Source organism: Mercenaria mercenaria, chromosome 2 (assembly GCF_021730395.1).
Source record: "Mercenaria mercenaria strain notata chromosome 2, MADL_Memer_1, whole genome shotgun sequence".
Classification (NCBI taxonomy): Eukaryota; Metazoa; Mollusca; class Bivalvia; order Venerida; family Veneridae; genus Mercenaria; species Mercenaria mercenaria.
The window spans coordinates 15,066,768-15,086,143 of NC_069362.1; the positions used below are offsets into that span (position 1 = coordinate 15,066,768).

General features: G+C 35.2%; 1 protein-coding gene across 1 annotated transcript in view; it reads left to right on the forward strand.

Moving 5' to 3' along the window:
• The first annotated feature begins 9,535 nt into the window (after positions 1-9,535).
• LOC123563259 (uncharacterized) overlaps positions 9,536-19,376 on the forward strand; it is a 49,468-nt gene continuing 39,627 nt past the window's right edge. The window contains exons 1-2 of the mRNA XM_045355959.2: positions 9,536-9,694; positions 14,859-14,942. The gene's annotated coding sequence lies outside the window, so the exon portion shown is untranslated. The remainder of the gene's footprint in view (positions 9,695-14,858; positions 14,943-19,376) is intronic.

Sequence of the window (19,376 nt, forward strand, 5' to 3'; positions counted from 1 at the left end):
TTTATATTTTCGTATACATGCCGAACATAACACACAAGGACTTGCCTTAAACTATCCAAACTGTTAAAAAGCTGCATTTTTCCTACCCCAAAAGCCAGGACAATCGCGATTACTGCAAGTTATATGCTACAACAAGCCATATCTGAGGCGTAATGCAACGGAATAAAATAATATGCGTACAATATGAAAATAAACTTTCTTGACTGAACAAAAACATATATTACGTGATGGTAATATTTCATGATTTTGGATATTGTGTCGGCGTATTAATTACAAACACAACTGCTTATGCATTTAATAACTTTTCAAACAGGCTGCTTTCCCCTTTGCTTTTATCTGTAATATACAAACATATGTTGTCTTCACACGACCTAACTACTAAACCCTAAAAATAAGAAACATCAGCAGAATAATGTAAAATGTGTGCTTTCCTACTTTTGCAGTCATATATTTTCGCTATTTTCACGCTGAAGATCCATTACATCTGGCTTAATTTGCTTCAAGGATTGTTAGATGCATAACAGTGTTATCCAGTATTGCAGGTAACATAAATTACTTTCCCTTTGCATTGAAATAAGATTGGTATGATTATGAGTTACAAACGATTTATAAACACCGCGTAAATAGATCGTTTCCCTTGAGTAAAGGGTGCTGGGAAGATCAAAAAAAAAAAAAAAGAGAGAAAAAAGAAAGTAGCCCATGAAAATATTTCGATAGACTTCAAATGGCAAGATATTAAGTCAAGATTTCGATATAGTAACTCGGAATATCAGATACGTAAGTCAAAATTTCGAGCTAGTAACTAGAACTTTCGAGTAAGTAACTTAACTTTCGAGTAAGTGACTCGAGTTGATAAAAAATATACATCTGGTACGTATGCTCTTCTGTAGTAATGCACGCAGTGAAGTACGTTAATTTCAGACAATCTTTACACATATTCCTTTGAGGTCGAAGATGTGGCAATGTTAAAAAAGTATCGAGGGGGCTGCGTATTTGGAACGTGGGTTTTCCTGTTGGATATTATAAGAATCTTTCACTGGTTGAATGTGTAGGAGGGAATATCTGGCTCAACTGTTTCGGCAGTCACAAGGTTCTGCCGAGTTACCTCGAAACAGTTACCCGAGAGCCAGATATTTCCATCCGCACCTTCAACTAGTGATAAATTCTTCTTGCATACCGTATTCTTCAACTAACAGAAATAAAATAAAACGAATGTTTTTCTACTAAACACTCTTTTATTATAGTAGCGTATGAATTCATTAATAAATTACAGCACGTCAGGTTATCTTACACCCCGGTGTGTGAAACGACTATTTCTAGAACTGGCAAAAACACGGGAACTTGTTTTTCATCTTAAACTGAACTTGAAAATGTCGAAAGTATGCAATTAATATTTTGTAGTATACCATTCTTGAAGCCTTTCCGGAAGAGGACATTTAACATTTTGGACATTAAATGTGATTTATAAAAGCTACTTTTCCATAAAACAATTAAATTCCGTTACAGAAAAAAAAAATGTTTTTAGTATAGAGTCAGTAAAGATTGTTAAAACAGGCGTTCATTCAAATAGATGGGAAATACCACCGAACCACTTACTGTTGTCAACGGCACTTAACAGTTAAACAATAGCAGAGTTAACCTCGGCGCGAGTGATGAGACATCTATTTCCGGATGAAAACAATGCCATAAGAAACTGAAACAGGAAAGATTAATGATTCTGCGAAAAAATAAGTAATACTTTGTAAAATAAAATAAACATGTTACTGTCAATTCAATTACCCTATCGAAATCTCGGAACTAACTGCCTGCGGTCGCCAAGTTGTTTACATCTGGGGATTTTTTGGCGCATGGAAAAATACTATGCTTTCAATTTCACGTTCTAAAAATAGGGTCCTGTATTAGAAACTTAAAAAATCCAGAATCTGAAACCATAAATAAAAGATATAAATGCTTGCAATTTTATAGAAGGTAACTTTAACTCAAAGATTGTATCTAATTAAGCTGTTAGACCTTAAAGGTTTAATTTGTGGAAATGATTGTTTACAGAGTTTTCCTTATAAAAGTAATGCTTTTAAAGAGTACCAACGTACAGTAACTATATGTCCTGTATTGTTATTATGCCTGTTTTACAGGTGTTAGGCGCTACAGAGTTCAGTGTGGCTGAGGTTATTTGGATAAGGGTATGCAAACATACAAAACGTATTAAAACGCACCACAGCAAAATTGTACTCTTTTGTGTTTTCATGATGGCAATATTTTATTATACAATATTTGCACGAACAAATTGAGAAAGCATCTTCTATAAGGCCAAGACAATATCTTACTGTCTAAACTTTTTATTGAATTAATAAAGCAGTATCTGGTATATTTAGTTAAGTTTAGACCACATTTTGTTTCTACAGTTTAAAAACTGCACTGAAAGGAGTTTGACTTAAAGACGCGTCACAGAATAACTGTATTCTTTTGTATTTCCATGATGGTAATTATACACGATTTACATGATAAAAATGAGAAATAGAAGTATCTAGATACAAATTGACAGTAAGCCTAACATATATTAGGCCGAAACAATGTGTTTAACGTGTAAACATTTTATTTAATGAACTTAGCACTATGCACAGTATTTGATGTATTAAGCAGAGTTTTGCCGACATTATTTCTATAGGGTAAAATAAATGTTTTATTTAGTATGTTTTTAAAACTACACTGAAAAGCTATTGACTATGTTCGCAGGTAAGTTGTGAAGACACATTAATTTAGGGAGATCCTGAATTATCCACATTTCTTCTGGTAGTATAGCTGTATCACACCAGCATTATCAGAATGATTTTCACTAAAAATAGTAGGTCACTAGGTTGTGCTGGGTCTTTAAACACTTCTTAAAAAGAGTTGAAGGTTGTTAACTGTAAAAGGGCACTTTTTGTAATTTTGAAGATATTGACAGTATCAAGTGTGGCTTTAATTTGTTAAATCTACGCTATTTCCTATATATGTATTATGTGCTTTTGATATTTTAGACTTAAGTTTTTTTTTCTGTTGTAGATAAATACAGTGGGTATATTTAAAGATTATGGGGTTGCGCGTAGTTTGATTTTTTACCTAAAGAATAAGCTAAAAAGCAAGGATTCGTATCCAAATGAAAATCATAAATGTATTACCGAAAATAAGAACCCAGTGGCGCCTCCACAGCTTAACTGTTAAAGCGCTGACTTTGTCAATTGTCCCGCAACGATATGAGTTTGAAACCTAGTTTTAGAGTAGAATTCCACATATACGAGGAAGCCATCAAACTGGCTTACGTGAGGTCGGTGGTTATACCCGGGTGCCCACCCGTTATGAAATGATACCCGATGGGATACCTTGAGTCGTCCTTCACCGTCAAAAGTTGGAAAAGTCGCCACACGACCTATATTGTGTCGGTGTGACTCTTGATCCAACATAAACAAAACAAAAAGACAAACACAAATCCCCACAAAACAAGTATATGTATTGATATGTTATTTGTCGAGATTTACACACATTTCTTAGACAGAATCTCTAAATGTCTTTTACTTGACGTGTATGTTTATATTGGAGCAAGTCTGAAATCAATCACTTCAGTAAATAGATTTCGACACACGATTCTGTATCATCTACATACACCCGATACTGGAAAATAATAAGCGTCGAATAAAATCAGTTTATTAGTAAATGCGAAATTAAGCACACAATATTGCAAACTTTAATTCGAAAGTTAAGAAAGCACAATAGTTCAGGCAATATTAATCGCAACATAAAACCAAACTGTAATAAGTCATTAATATTTATAACAAAACAACTCTGAAAATTGCCCAGAATCCATAAAAAATGTAGCAGGAAAATAGGTATAAATATGCAATCTATAGGAAAGGTGCTCGGTTATTCAAAGCGCAGATCTACGGGTCGTGGGGTCGTCAGTTAGATCCCCGGGAGGGGCGTATGTTCTCCGTGATGATTTGATAAAAGACATTGTGTCTGAAATCATCCGTCCTCCAACTCTGTTTCATGTGGGGAAGTTGGCAGTTACTTTGTAAGAATAGGTCTGAGAATCCAGGAACACTGGTTAGGTTAACTGTCCGCCGTTATATAACTGAAATGCAGATGAAAAACGGTGTAAAAACCCAAAACAAACAAAACTGAAAGCAATAGGAAAGTCACATTCCAAGATCGATTCCTCTCTAAATCCTAACTCAACGCAGCATATGCACACAAGAACATAGACGAAGTAAAACACAGAAAACGAGGGCGAAACGAACAAAAAAAGAGTCACATTTGGCACCGCCTTTGAGCAGTGTGTCGTAAAAACACCACTGAGAAGCTCACACTCAGTAACACTGGTTTATGGTGCGTATCTAGCCTTCCTTTTAACCTCCACCATGTTCCAGTCACACGAGTCTGAATTCAATAAAATTACTATTACTAATATATCCCACCACCTTTGGGTACGGTATGGGATAGAACGGGTGCTGATCTTTGATCTACATATAATCCGCGTTGTTACCATTACCTCGGCCGGTCTAAAAGTCAAGCATATTAAATGTTACAATAAATATAAATAATTTCAAAGTTATCATTATCGTCTTTACTGTATATAGAAGCGCATGCAACATTTATAAACCATTTACTGTCGAGATTAAAGGTCTTGAAACGACAAAATAGGAAACCATTACCATATAAATATTTAAACCTGACCCGATTTGTAATTCCTGTTATAACAAAATACTCACGTATACATACGAGAATATTAGGTAGTGTGCTAAAGTAGCACAAACTTTTGGTCTAATTCTTCTATGGAACAGTTAAACACTATTAGATTATAATTTTGACCATTGTCATACATACAATAAATAGACAGAAACAAAACGATTGATATAAGTTCACGTATATATTTTTTAAAAAGTAATTGTTTTTAGATATAAGAGCAAACGGTATTAACCGCATAATTGAAACGTTGTCCGCCCCGCACCCCCCCCCCCCCCCCACTCTATCCCCCGTCTCGAAAAGGGATTCATGTTGTAAAAGTTAGCTAGGAAGATGAAAACATTGCATTTACTCTAAGTCCCAGATATGCCCCGGACAATTTTTATGAGTAAAATAAAGGGAGGTTATTAAAAATCTAAGCAATGTTGGGGATAGTATTCTTGAACAAGTCCTCCTTCTTTGTACACAAAAAAGTAAGGAAAGCAAAGTTATGATTCTTGAACTTCCTCTAAATGGCACAAAGACTCACCCTGGCACTCTAAAAAAATAAGCAAGGGGATGTGAAGGTTCTTGCACAATGCACGTTCTCTCAATGGCCTCTATCAATGTGTGAAGTTTTAGCAATATCCTTTTAAATATTTTAAATTATGCTCATGGCAAGTTTTATGAGAAAATAATTCAAAATAGAACATGTTAAACGCCCAAAGTCGTTAATAACAAGCAATTGCCTTACAAAAATATTGAAATATTTTTGTCTTAAGAAACCATTAAAAGTTAAACCTACTAAAAATACTATGTTTTCTACAAAAGATAGTGAAAAATCAGAAACACCACTTCACTTGTTTAGGCGTTATGCCTTGTTGAAATATACTGCTCTTGTTCGTATTTTTGCTTTAAGATACATACGTTATGCAACATTTAGGTGCACTTATTCACGATTTTATGGATACATACAAACAAGAAATTATTCGTGATTGAAGCTATAACAATGTATACGACTTTTGATAATCATGATTACCTCTTACATTATAAGTTAACGTTGGCTTCGAGTTATAAAAGAATATAACCTCGCAAGTTCGCTAGTAAATTGTATTGAACGAACATTTAACTGTTACAAAACATATCTAAATACATTAACAAAAGGTAAATTGCAAACATAATTGGCTTATAAAATCACAGATACACTCTTACGATACCATAAGCATATACATTTGTTAGAGCAATTTGAATATTTTATGCGTCCTGCTTGTAAGTTAAGATACACTAAAAGTAACGTAAGTATCATTAGATTGAATGACATGGGTATAAGAGAAAAATACATTCAAGTTAGATGTATTATGTGGCAAATATGATTGTTATTTACCAACATTATGTGTCTGATAACACGAATTTAAGTTAATTTAATAAAGCTTTTCTTGGAAACATTTATGAAAATCTACCATAACGCGTATTAAACTTGTCAAATCATAAAACATACAACTTTACCAGAATACTTCTTGACAACAAATGTTTCTGTTGTGGTTATACTTTTGTAATGAAACCGTTGACATATAATCAGCATAATATTATGCACAATATGACAATAAAGTCTTGGTTTACCATCTGATTAGAAATATGCTGATGGTAACGTATGTATCCCAACTTAAGTATAACGAATCAATTCATTTGCGGGCACCAAATATCGTGTTCAATATTGCCATCAAATTAAGGCCGTTCATTGTAAATCAAAAGAACAAATATTTATTAATTATTTCTTACGACTGTCAAATTAATGATTCGTATTTTCAAAGCCGGCTTTGATTATCTCGTCCTCTTGTATATTTGTAAGGTGGCAGTCCTTATAGCAAGTGCTTTTGTCGCTGTATCCATGAGTCACACAACCAAGCTGTATATAATGATATGCACGCCAAACAATGCTTATTCAAATATTCAAAAAATAAATGCAACCACAAGTCACCGTGTCCGAAATATTTTCCAAAAATAAAGAACAGATGATTTTATTTAAGTTGAGCACCACTGCATTCATGCACCAAGCATCACCACAATCCGAAAGTTCTACATATAAAATTTCTTTCATAATGAACAGTTTCCTTAAGTCTGTATTTACTGTAAAGACTTTTTTAAAATCTATTTACATTCTTGAAAAATGATTTAAAGGTGTATCGTGCTTGGGACAAAAGTTAATGCCCTTTTACTGGAATATTTTTACCTTAACAGTAATTAAAGGTAGCTGTTTTATTTTTACGGCAGAGATTCGTTTTGAGGTATCAATTTTAACAGAAAACGAAAAAAAACAAAACTAATCAGAAGTAAGTTAATAATTAAGAGTGGCGTACATTCTAAGTCAGCACTACAGACATTATCATTTCGGTTAAAGGCCCGTGCTGGAACAACCAAAGCCTATTCATCAAACAAATAAACAGACAAAATGTCCAGACTACGAAAGAAACCTGGTACATTTTCACAAGGAATGTATAATGTCATATTATGACATTATACATTCCTTGTAAAAAGGAATGGGTTTCTTTCGGAATCTGGACAGTCTGTTTATTTGTTTGTTTTTTCTTATTTTCTCTCCTCCCTTCATTGTTTGTCCAAGGATTTAGCAGGGAGGTAATATTTTCACTGTCTGATACTCTCCTTTTCAAGGAGCGCACTGCCTTTAGCTTTCTCACGTTTACGATACTTCTTTTGAACTTCAGCCCATATTTACCTGATGTGCAACCCACCACAAGTCAACAATGAGTAATTATTACTGATATACGAGTATTTATTACTGATATACGCACACATACACCAATAACGAATGTATTGATACATACGTTACCGATCACTGTCCTATATTGTGCCACGGGTATGCTGTTTCCATTCATTTTGTTTTTAATAAAATGTCAAATATGTATCTTTATAATAAAGATTCAATGACATACGACCAATTTTGTAAACGAAACCTTATAATAAGAAATAAATATCAACGCATGTTTTATCATATTTTAAAAATAGAATTTGCATGACATGTTTTGAACAAAAATAGTGTTAAAAACAAAACTTTTCAGCAAATTTAAACACCCGAGTGTTTTATCTTGGAACCTTCACTTAAAGAAAAATAAAAGAAGCCTTATGTTGTATAAAATGGAGAGTCAATAAAATATCAAGTATCTAAGATACTTACGTTACCATACGTAACGTATGTATCCATAGTTTGTACAGTGTTTATGGCGTACTCAGTATGTATGACAACACAAATTAAATTCAAACAAACAATATAATTGTCATGTAATCACAAACTGGTTTTACTTTAAGATATATCAAATTTACTTACTATTTATACCGTACGTTATCAGGGGAGCCCGTTGGACATTTTCAGAAAAAGACAACACGTCTTCAAGGACGAATGTGCGACTTAACATGTGTGAAATCTGCATCTTATGACGTAGACGATACAAAGTGATGACATTATCAATTAAAACTGAGTGACACTTTCCTGCTTATGTTATTTTAAATTAGGCTGGTCACGTTTGTATCGATCACGCTTGTATCATTTTGCCATTTCTAAAGCCACTTGAATTAAGAAGGACCTCTGCTTTATAATAGATTTATTGAAAATGCATGCACTGTTTTGGCATGAAAAAAACTACACTTAGTTCAACATGAATTGCTGTGATTTTTAATGTCTTAGAATAAAGGTAACGTTTGTATCATGGAAAGTGGAATCTTTACATAAGGAAAATTTAAGTGAAACATATATCACTATTAAGTATATCTTGTATCAAATATTACAGCCTGTAGTTGTAATGAGACTAGAAATAACCTTAAAAAGCACATAAAACGCTATTTTTCATACGTCAAGCTTATATATTCCTGTAGAATAGATGCATAACGTAAGTATCCCATCATCGGCGTCATATCTGTTTTATTGTTTAGGAATAGTAATAACACCAACATACACATTATGAAGCAGTTATTAGTAATAAGGGAATATGTTTTTTTTGCATTTACTAAAAAATCCGTCATTATCTCTAAAAGAGATCGAGCGTTGTTAATTTTTAAGTAAAACTTGCACATGGCGTCAGTAACGTATGTATCATTTTAAACTGTCGTTAGTGATTTTTTTGGATTATGGATCAGATAAATCCAATTGATATTAGGTTACAAGTATGAACATGTATTTATTGAAATTCTAGTATATTTAGTTTGCCCCTGATGCCTATGTTTAAACGACCACGGTAAGGAACACTCATTGTTCGTCATTAACGACTTTGGGCGTAAAGTAACGTTTCTTGTACACTGCACTTTCTGTGAGTGGCCTTTGTTATTTTGTGAATTTTAAATACGATTCTTTCAATAGTTTTGGAGTTTAGGCTAATGCTCAGTTCGGACACACAAAAAATGTTACGGACGTACAAATGGACAGACGGAGACCGTTACCATATCTTCTTCGCATTTCGTCGGGGAATAACAAGATTCGATTTATAAATCTGACAAGGCCAGCATTTTAGCCTGAATATTGTTAAGTAAATTCAGTCACGAAAATTGAAGCCTCCCATCCACGCACCCTACTCCTGTAATTTACAGTAAATTACACAATAAGTATGCGTATGTATATACACTTACGTGTCATAATCGCGGCCCACGAAATGCCCAGGGGGAACTCCAAATTCTCCCACTGACGAGGTTTTATTCTAAACCCGATAGGATTTTCCAATATAAATTAAATTTAGTATCACTCGGGGATTTACGGTGCTAAATATAACTTCTTACGCATAGGTTTCCCAATCAGATAATATATTTGGTTTTAACATAGCGACGGATGTAATCTGATAAAACAATTTTCTAAATGCTATCGTATCTATGTGCAACAAACGTGCTTAGTTTCAGTGCCGTGTAAATTCAGCTAGAATCTAGGCATCATCATAGTCTAACACAGTGCATAATACGTAACATATCAAATGTGTACAGTGATTATGTGTATATCGTAAGTGAAGTTTTATTTACAATTTTCGCTGTAATTTAGGTTTAATGTGTGTTACTATATATAGTCTACTTATGCTGTGAATTAACAATAATTATTGCTTGTTTCGCATGTACATTTACATTTATATGCATTTAATGATTTATAATCAATGAGAAGAAACAGAAATGTGTTAACCAAATCATGTATTCAATCACGCACATACACAACGCAAAGTAATGTAACATCAAAAGGATCCTATTAAAGCTGTACCAGACTTAATTTTCACATTTTTGAAATTATGAACACTTACGATATATAGTTTAACTAAAATATATTTAACACGTTAAATGTGTATTGAAACTACTTTAGCATCAGGTTTTAAATCCTACATAATACATGTAATGTTAAACACAGTATAGATTCTACATGAGAACTACAGCTTTAATAAATGTTTTAGGAATGTATCTCTCTGTACATGTTAAATTTATCTAGATTTGATTAGGATTTTCTAAACTTGAAGAAAACATCTTGCACTGAAGATAATGTGTTTCATATAGAGCTATCTATCTGGAGAGATTAAAGTTTCGAAAAATATAATGATTTGTAGGGATGCATTATATGCGGCGGCTCATTACATTGCACATGAATCATCACTCCCTATATCACACTAAAATATATACATCTCTCCGCAAATCTTGCAAATTAAAAATTGTTTTGTCAAGTAAAGATAATATTATATTCAAAAACACTAGCAACTTTATTGTTAGAATGATGAAAACAAACGTAATTCATTCAAAAGGAGACAGAGCATTCGCTTAAGGCGCAATAAATCCATTTTCCATTTATGCTCAAGAATGCTTTACAGAAGTTATTCAAACAATACAAAAACCTGCGTTATATATTTAATGACACAATTTCAAGTAAGAAAAACCACAATGCAACCAAACTAACGAATTAAAGTATAAACCAAAAGATTCAAGATTAGTCTGTCAGTTTGCAGTTTTTTTCTACACACGTTAAAGGACTATGTATTGACATGTCTACTTTTGTTTGGAAGATCATTCCACAGCCTTCAGCAAATATGCTGAAAGCGCCGTTCGCACACGTTATGGTTGGCGACGCTAACTGGTCCGAATGCCAAATCATTAACTGTAGATCCTCTTAGTCGTCCGTCTGAATTCCAATCCGTTGTAGGATAGCTAGTCCGATGGCTCGAAAGCAACTTTAAGCAAGATGAATAGTTAATTCTTCAACTTCGGTTAAGGGTCAGTTTATTCTTCAATATCGCATTTTCCGAGTGGTGTGCATTCCGACAATCGGGCTGTAACCAGTGTGGCATTAGGCGTTCAACTTATGTTATAATCACTATTGTTCGACCTGAGTTGCGTGATATATCATTCTGTGCATGCACAGCGCTGAAAGACCAAGGAAGGAAAACTTCTTGTTTCCTCCTTTTCTCTGAAGATCAATTTTCATTCATTTTATGGTCGTTATTTAGCGTTACTATAGTCGTACGGTATAGGCCATTGAAGCTTCTTATAGAGAATTTGGAATCCATTTCTCGGAGTTATGACATTTACTTTCCTAATTATTTTTGTCCACAAATTGTCCAAGAAAAATGTTTGAATCCTTTTCTGTATTGAATTTAATTATTTGGACCCAGTTTTGACCCCAAACGTATAACGTTCACAATATTTTATCAGCATTTGCGCTAGTAACTTATCATCCGCACAGACCACTTGATGGCGGTCACTTACATATGAGCCGCGCCATGGGAAAACCAACATAGTGGCTTTGCGACCAGCATGGATCTAGACCAGCCTGCGCATCCGCGCAGTCTGGTCAGGATCCATGCTGTTCGCTATTAGTTTCTCTAATTCCATTAGGCTTTGAAAGCGAACAGCATGGATCCTGACCAGACTGCGCTGGTCTGGATCCGTGCTGGTCGCAAACCCACTATGTTGATTTTCTCATGGCACGGCTCATATGACGATAACCGAGTAAGTGGTATCTTCTATTCTTTTCACTGGTTTTGTATTCTTGGGCAATTTCGGTATCATTTGAAGAGAAAAATACAGACGGATAACGAAGTCAAAATTCACAATGTCTACAACCTGCCTTTAGTACATTGTCACATGATTGTGCCCGGTATGTTTAAATTCCGCTAAAGGGACCGTTTCACTTCCGACTTGAGACACCATATAAAACATCCAACAATATGTCGAAATTACCGGGAACTGCTAGTACGCAACTCCTACAACTAAAGTTTAGGTTTAATATATTCGTTGATACTATAAAGATAATGCTTTATTTTCGTTCATTCCGAAGAAAAAAAAATAAATTCCGGCTGGACAATAATGTATGGTCGTGCTTTATTTATGTGTGTCTGTAATAAACAGAAAATTGAAAATTCTGTCTTGAGTAAGGTTTTAAGTTCCATTTTTTAATATGAAAAAAAAAATCATATGAGCCGTGCCATGAGAAAACCAACATAGTGGGTTTGCGACCAGCATGGATCCAGACCAGCCTGCGCATCCGCGCAGTCTGGTCAGGCTCCATGCTGTCGCTTTTAAAGCCTACTGGAATTGGAGAAACTGTTAGCGAACAGCATGGATCCTGACCAGACTGCGCGGATGCGCAGGCTGGTCTGGATCCATGCTGGTCGCAAACCCACTATGTTGGTTTTCTCATGGCCGGCTCATATGTAAATCGTGTTTAATACGCCACTGATGAAATATTTCATTTTATTACCAATCGATAAAATTGTAAAACCATATTCACGAAAAAAAACCCCACAAAAACACTTGAATATCCTCTATTTTTAAACAGGTAAAATGAATAGATTACTCAGGGTTTTTTTACCAAGAGGGGAAGGGACCCAGGCCTGTGATTTGGGAAAAATAGCTCGGTATTTGGGCAAAGGGGAATAAAAAAACTGATGTAAAGTCAGTTTTTTGTTGAAAACTGCGTGACTTAAGAAATTTTCTAACGGAAAGGGACCTGTTAAAGGCCCCTATTTAGAAGGAAGAAAAAAAACTAAGATAAATAATACTGAAATCACATCTTAAGAATCTTAAAATTTATGACAGACAGTTAAATATGACTGTATTTTCGGTGCAAATGTACAGTTTTCAGATCAGTACGTCTTGTTTTATTTTGGTATATTTCGTTCTCGTTTCATCCTTTATTAATTTCCGAAATGTTAGGTGAATACAAATGTATTTAATCATTTATAATTTATAAAGAACACCTCATGAAGTTGAATAGAAAAAAGCAACTTCTGACGCGACAACAAAATAAACGACTATTTTCGTAGATGAATTAGTATGATTTTGAAATTTTTACATTAAAGGTAAACAAGCTACAAAAGGTCCTATTCATGTGCATGTATTTACCTCGTTTACGGACACTGATCACGATACTGCATGTTTACCTCTGCTGAGGTCGCGTATAATGTTTCGCCGAACGCCGTCTTAAAACGAATTCTTGAACTATGCCACGTGACTTAAGTTTGAAAATCAGATTACTTGATAACGTATTATAGATAATTTATCAAAATGAAAGATTTATGCAACACACTGCCTGATTGGACGAGAGTGCCTAACTTTTCCACTCTGCTGAATAGGCAGCGCTGAGTGAAATATCAGACAAAGCGTTTACGCTGTTTGCAGTTTTAAAGCTACGTTTCGCTCAGTATATTTAGCAAGAATATTGATATATCTAAAAACGATAAGTAAGTTAAATAACTATAATAAAAACCTATTGAAATAATAACATATATCAATTAATACAGTCTGTGTATCACATGAATAAGGGTGTGATTAGCCGTTCGATTAAAATCTTATAGGTTGAGAAGTGGCGCCCAGACCACTGCTGTAATTATTCGTCGTAGAAAAAACGAAACAAAATTGCACCCTACAAAACCTTTGTGAAAAATTAAAAAAGAACCATTTAAATTATTAAAGTGTCGTGTTTAGTTTTGCTTTTTGCAAAATGTTAGATAGATGATAGAGTAACACAAATGATATGAAAACCTCATAAACTTCTTGTCTTATTACAATTCGCCGACCATCTTTTTGTGCCCCTCACCCCCGTGAGTGATGGGGGCATATAGATGTGGTCTTGTCCGTGCATGTGTGCGTGCATCCGTGCGTCCGTTCGCCCGAAGTTCTTGACGCGCCTAGCTCAAAAAGTATTTGATATAAACTGATGAAACCTTGCATGTGTCTTTATCATGATATGAACTTGCGCACCTCCTATTTCATCTGGCTCTAACCTCTATTTCCAGAGTTATGAACCCTGAAATAGTCAAAAATGCACATTTTCACCTTGTGACACGCCTAACTCAAAAAGTATTTCATATAAATTGATTAAACCTTGCATGAGTCTTTAACATGATATGAACTTACGCACTTCCTTTTTCCAGAGTTATTGCCCCTGTAATAGTCAAAAATGCACATTTTCACCTTGTGACGCCTCTTGCTCAAAAAGTATACGATATAAATATAAACTTGCATGAGTCTTTATCATGATACGAACTTGTGCACCTCTTATTTTTTGGCTGGCTCCAGCCCCTATTTTTAAAGTTATGGCCCCTGAAATAGTCAAAAAATGCACATTTTCACCTTATAATGTGCCTAGCTCAAAAAGTATTTGATGTAAATTCATGAATCTTGAGTCTTTATGATGATGTGACCTTGCACACTTGGCATTATTCTTGAGAATCTTCGCGCTTATTACAGAGTTATGGTCCTTGAAATAGCCAAAAATAGTGCAGTTTGTGTTTGTGAACCTCATAGCTCTAAAAGTATATGGCCTAGCGTTTTTTGAACGTGGCTTTCCCTGTTGGATATTCTTCCTTGTTTTTTTTCTAGAATAATGAATCCTTTTCATAAAATGTTTGTTGAGGCTATACCCCCTTGAGACTGCAAACATTTGAATTATTGCCCCTTATTTGTGACAAATGTACCAGTGGGGACACACCCTGTGACAGACACATTCTAGTTAAAAGATATTTCTTGTGTTACTTACTAACAATTAAGGAAATAAACACTTTTGCATCAAGAATAAGGAAATGGGTTTCAAGAGAGAAACAAAGAAACAGGAAATTACCCTTATTATCCTCTAGATGGTTTAACATGAGAACTCAAGATCAGTTTATTAATTATGATCTATTTACTTTAAGGAGAGGCTGCTGTCTTGGACAAGTGACATTTACTTCCTGCGTCATACATGTGACTTTCCTGACGTTATCTGCTTTGAAGTAAAGGTCAGTAACAGATATTCATCAGTGAACGAGAAGTTGTTTTGGCATGTTATAACTATAGAAGAACTCCCACACAAAGCTTAAATTCTTAGCAGGTCTTCCATGAACTTCTTCTCTGTCCCTCTAGCTTTATATAGGTATAACTAGATCGGCCGAAAGAAGACATGTAGTTCGATGGAATTTGGTCCATTGTAATGTAATATGCAATAGTGGAAAACAAGCATTCAGGTGAGAAATCCAAGAATATTGTTGGAATGGTCATGCCTACAAAAGAATATCAAATCTTTTAAATAAAGTTGCAACGTTTATTATATATCAGAACTCTTCATTGATATGAACTATAATATGAGAACACTATAAAGAGCATCAAGCTGTACATTTAGCGTCTCTTCTACATACGGCACAGACTACACGAGACCAGCTGCAATATATATGGGCGACTCTCTTTTATCTTTACTTGTAGTTACATTCCCACCCACACCCCCTCCCACCCCAAAAAAAAAATCTTCGAAATTGCTAACCTTTAATTCTTAACACTGTTTAAGATCACATAAATCAAAAATATGTATTAAATGAGTCAATGAAGTACAAGACCGCCAAAGGATATATGCTTCGATGAAGGGCTTTCATTTCAAATAATAAAACGAGGGGGTATCGACGTTATTATATATGCGTGTTTACAAACAACCTGAAGTAGTCATTATGCTCTCAACAAATCATAAAGGAAGAAGCTGTTATTAGTGAAATAATTCTTCTGTGTAGGTTCCATCACTAATGTCTTTTTTATCCAACAGAGATATGACGCACATTGAGAATCGTTCTGCAATAAGAACTTTAAACATAGAGGTGGTAATGTTGGCCTGTTATTAGCTCACTTGATCCAAAGGCTCATGGTGAGCTTTTGTGACCGCTCGTCGTCCGTCGTGTGTCGTACGTTGTGTGTCCGTCAACATTTTCTATAAAAATCTTCTTCTTGAAAACCGCTGGACAGAATTACACCAAACTTCACAAGAATGATCCTTGAGTGGTCCCATTTCAAAATTGTTCAAAGAATTTAATTCCATGCAGAACTCTGGTTGCCATGGCAACCGAAAGGAAAAAACTTTAAAACTCTTCTTGTCCAAAACCACAGGGCCTAGGGCTTTGATATCTGGTGTGTAGCATCATCTAGTGGTCTTCTACCAAGATTTTTCAAATTATCCCCATAGGGTCAAATATGGCCCAGCCCCGTTGGTCACATGATTTATATAGACTTATATAGGGAAAATTTTGAAAATCTTCCTGTACAAAACCACACGGCCTAGGGCTTTGATATTTGGTATGTAGCATCATCTAGTGGTCCTCTACCAAGATTATTTAAATTGTCCCCCTAGGATCAAATATGGTCCCGCCCTGGGGGTCCCAAGTTTAACATAGTCTTATACTGGAAAAAAAAGTTTAAAAATCTTCTTGTCTGAAACCACAAGACTTATGCCTTGATATTTGGTTTGTAGCATTGTCTTATGGTCCTTAACCAAAATTTTTCAAATTGCACCCCGGGGTGTAAAGAGGCCCTGCCCTGGGGGTCCCAAGTATTATATAGACTTATACAGGAAAAGACTTTAAACATCTTCTTGTCTAAAACCACAAGACCTAGGCTTTTGATATTTGGTATGATGCATTGCCTAGAAGTCCTCTATCTAAATTGTTCAAATTATGCCCCTGGGGTTAAAAGAGGCCCCGCCCCGGGGTCACTTAGTTATTATATGAGTTATATAAGAAAAAATACTTAAAAGTTATCTGATCCTATTTCCAAGACTGTTTAATTAAAATTACTTGATGACCCCAAGTAATATGATGTCACTTGACTATGACCTTGACCTGCTGACCTACTTCCTTGTTAGCTCACCTGAGCAATGCTCAGGTGAGTTTTTCTGATCGCTCGATGTCCGGCGTCTGTCGTCCGTCGTCTGTCGTCTGTCGTCTGTCGTCTGTCGTCTGTCAACATTTAGCTTGTGTATGCGATAGAGGCTGTATTTTTCAATTAATCTTCATGAATATTGGTCAGAATGATAACCTTGATGAAATCTAGGCCGAGTTCGAAAATGGGTCATCTCGGGTCAAAAACTAGGTCACTAGGTCAAATCAAAGAAAAACCTTGTGTATGCGATAGAGGCTGTATTTTTCAATTAATCTTCATGAATTTTGGTCAGAATAATAACCTTGATGAAATCTAGGCCGAGTTCGAAAATGGGTCATCTCGGGTCAAAAACTAGGTCACTAGGTCAAATCAAGGAAAAACCTTGTGTATGCGATAGAGGCTGTATTTTTCAATTGATCTTCATGAATGTTGGTCAGAATGATTGCCTTGATGAAATCTAGGCCAAGTTCGAAAATGGGTCATCTCGGGTCAAAAACTAGGTCACTAGGTCAAATCAAAGAAAAACCTTGTGTATGCGATAGAGGCGGTATTTTTCAATTAATCTTCATGAGTATTGGTCAGAATGATAACCTTGATGAAATCTAGGCTGAGTTCGAAAATGGGTCATCTCGGGTCAAAAACTAGGTCACTAGGTCAAATCAAAGAAAAACCTTGTGTATGCGATAGAGGCTGTATTTTTCAATTATTCTTCATGAATATTGGTCAGAATGATAACCTTGATAAAATCTAGGCCGAGTTCGAAAATGGGTCATCTCGGGTCAAAAACTAGGTCACTAGGTCAAATCAAAGAAAAACCTTGTGTATGCGATAGAGGCTGTATTTTTCAATTGATCTTCATGAATATTGGTCAGAATGATTACCTTGATGAAATCTAGGCCGAGTTCGAAAATGGGTCATCTGGGGTCAAAAACTAGGTCACTAGGTCAAATCAAGGAAAAACCTTGTGTATGCGATAGAGGCTGTATTTTTCAATTGATCTTCATGAGTTTTGGTCATAATGATTACCTTGATGAAATTTAGACCAAGTTCGAAAATGGGTCATATGGGGTCAAAAACTAGGTCACTAGGTCAAATCAAAGAAAAACCTTGTGTATGCAGTAGAGGCTGTATTTTTCAACTGATCTTCATGATATTTAGCCAGAATGATTACCTTGATAAAATCTAGGCCGAGTTCGAAAATAGGTCATCTGGGGTCAAAAACTAGGTCATTAGGTCAAATCGAAGAAAAACATTGTGTATGCAATAGAGGATGTATTTTTCAATTGATCTTCATGAAATTTGGGCAGAGTGATTGCCTTGATGAAATCTAGGTCGAGTTTGAATATGGGTTATCTGAGGTCAAAAACTAGGTCACTAGGTCAAATTAAAGAAAAATCTTGTGTATGCGATAGAGACTGTTTTTTTCAATTGATTTTTATGAAATTTGGTCAGGATGATTGCCTTAATGAAGTCTAGGTCGAATTTGAATATGGGTCATCTGAGGTCAAAAACAGGTCACTTGGTCAAATCAAAGAAAAAACTTGTGTATGTGATAGAGGCTGTATTTTTCAATTGATCTTCATGAATTTTGGTCAGAATGATTGCCTTGATAAAATCTAGGTCGAGTTTGAACATGGGTTATCTAGGGTCAAAAACTAGGTCATATCTAAGAAAATGCTTGTTTTATCACAAGAGACCAATTTTTTGGTTCAATCTTAATGAAAATTGGTCAGAATATTTATTTCCATGAAGTCACAAGGTCAAACATGTTTTACACTGTTATGGTGTGTTTCTTAGGTGAGCGACCTAGGGCCATCTTGGCCCTCTTGTTTAGTTAAATAATGTATTGATACCAGTTACAAGACCGATTCCAAATCGGCAAATTCTTTGGAAAGTTCGAAACATAGATTTTTTTAGCTCACCTGAGCAATGCTCAGGTGAGTTTTTCTGATCGCTCGATGTCCGGCGTCTGTCGTCCGTCGTCTGTCGTCCGTCGTCTGTCAACATTTAGCTTGTGTATGCGATAGAGGCTGTATTTTTCAATTAATCTTCATGAATATTGGTCAGAATGATAACCTTGATGAAATCTAGGCCGAGTTTGAAAATGGGTCATCTCGGGTCAAAAACTAGGTCACTAGGTCAAATCAAAGAAAAACCTTGTGTATGCGATAGAGGCTGTATTTTTCAATTAATCTTCATGAATATTGGTCAGAATGATAACCTTGATGAAATCTAGGCCGAGTTCGAAAATGGGTCATCTGGGGTCAAAAACTAGGTCACTAGGTCAAATTAAGGAAAAACCTTGTGTATGCGATAGAGGCTGTATTTTTCAACTGATCTTCATGAGTATTGGTCAGAATGATTGCCTTGATGAAATCTAGGCCGAGTTCGAAAATGGGTCATCTCGGGTCAAAAACTAGGTCACTAGGTCAAATCAAAGAAAAACCTTGTGTATGCGATAGAGGCTGTATTTTTCAATTATTCTTCATGAATATTGGTCAGAATGATAACCTTGATGAAATCTAGGCCGAGTTCAA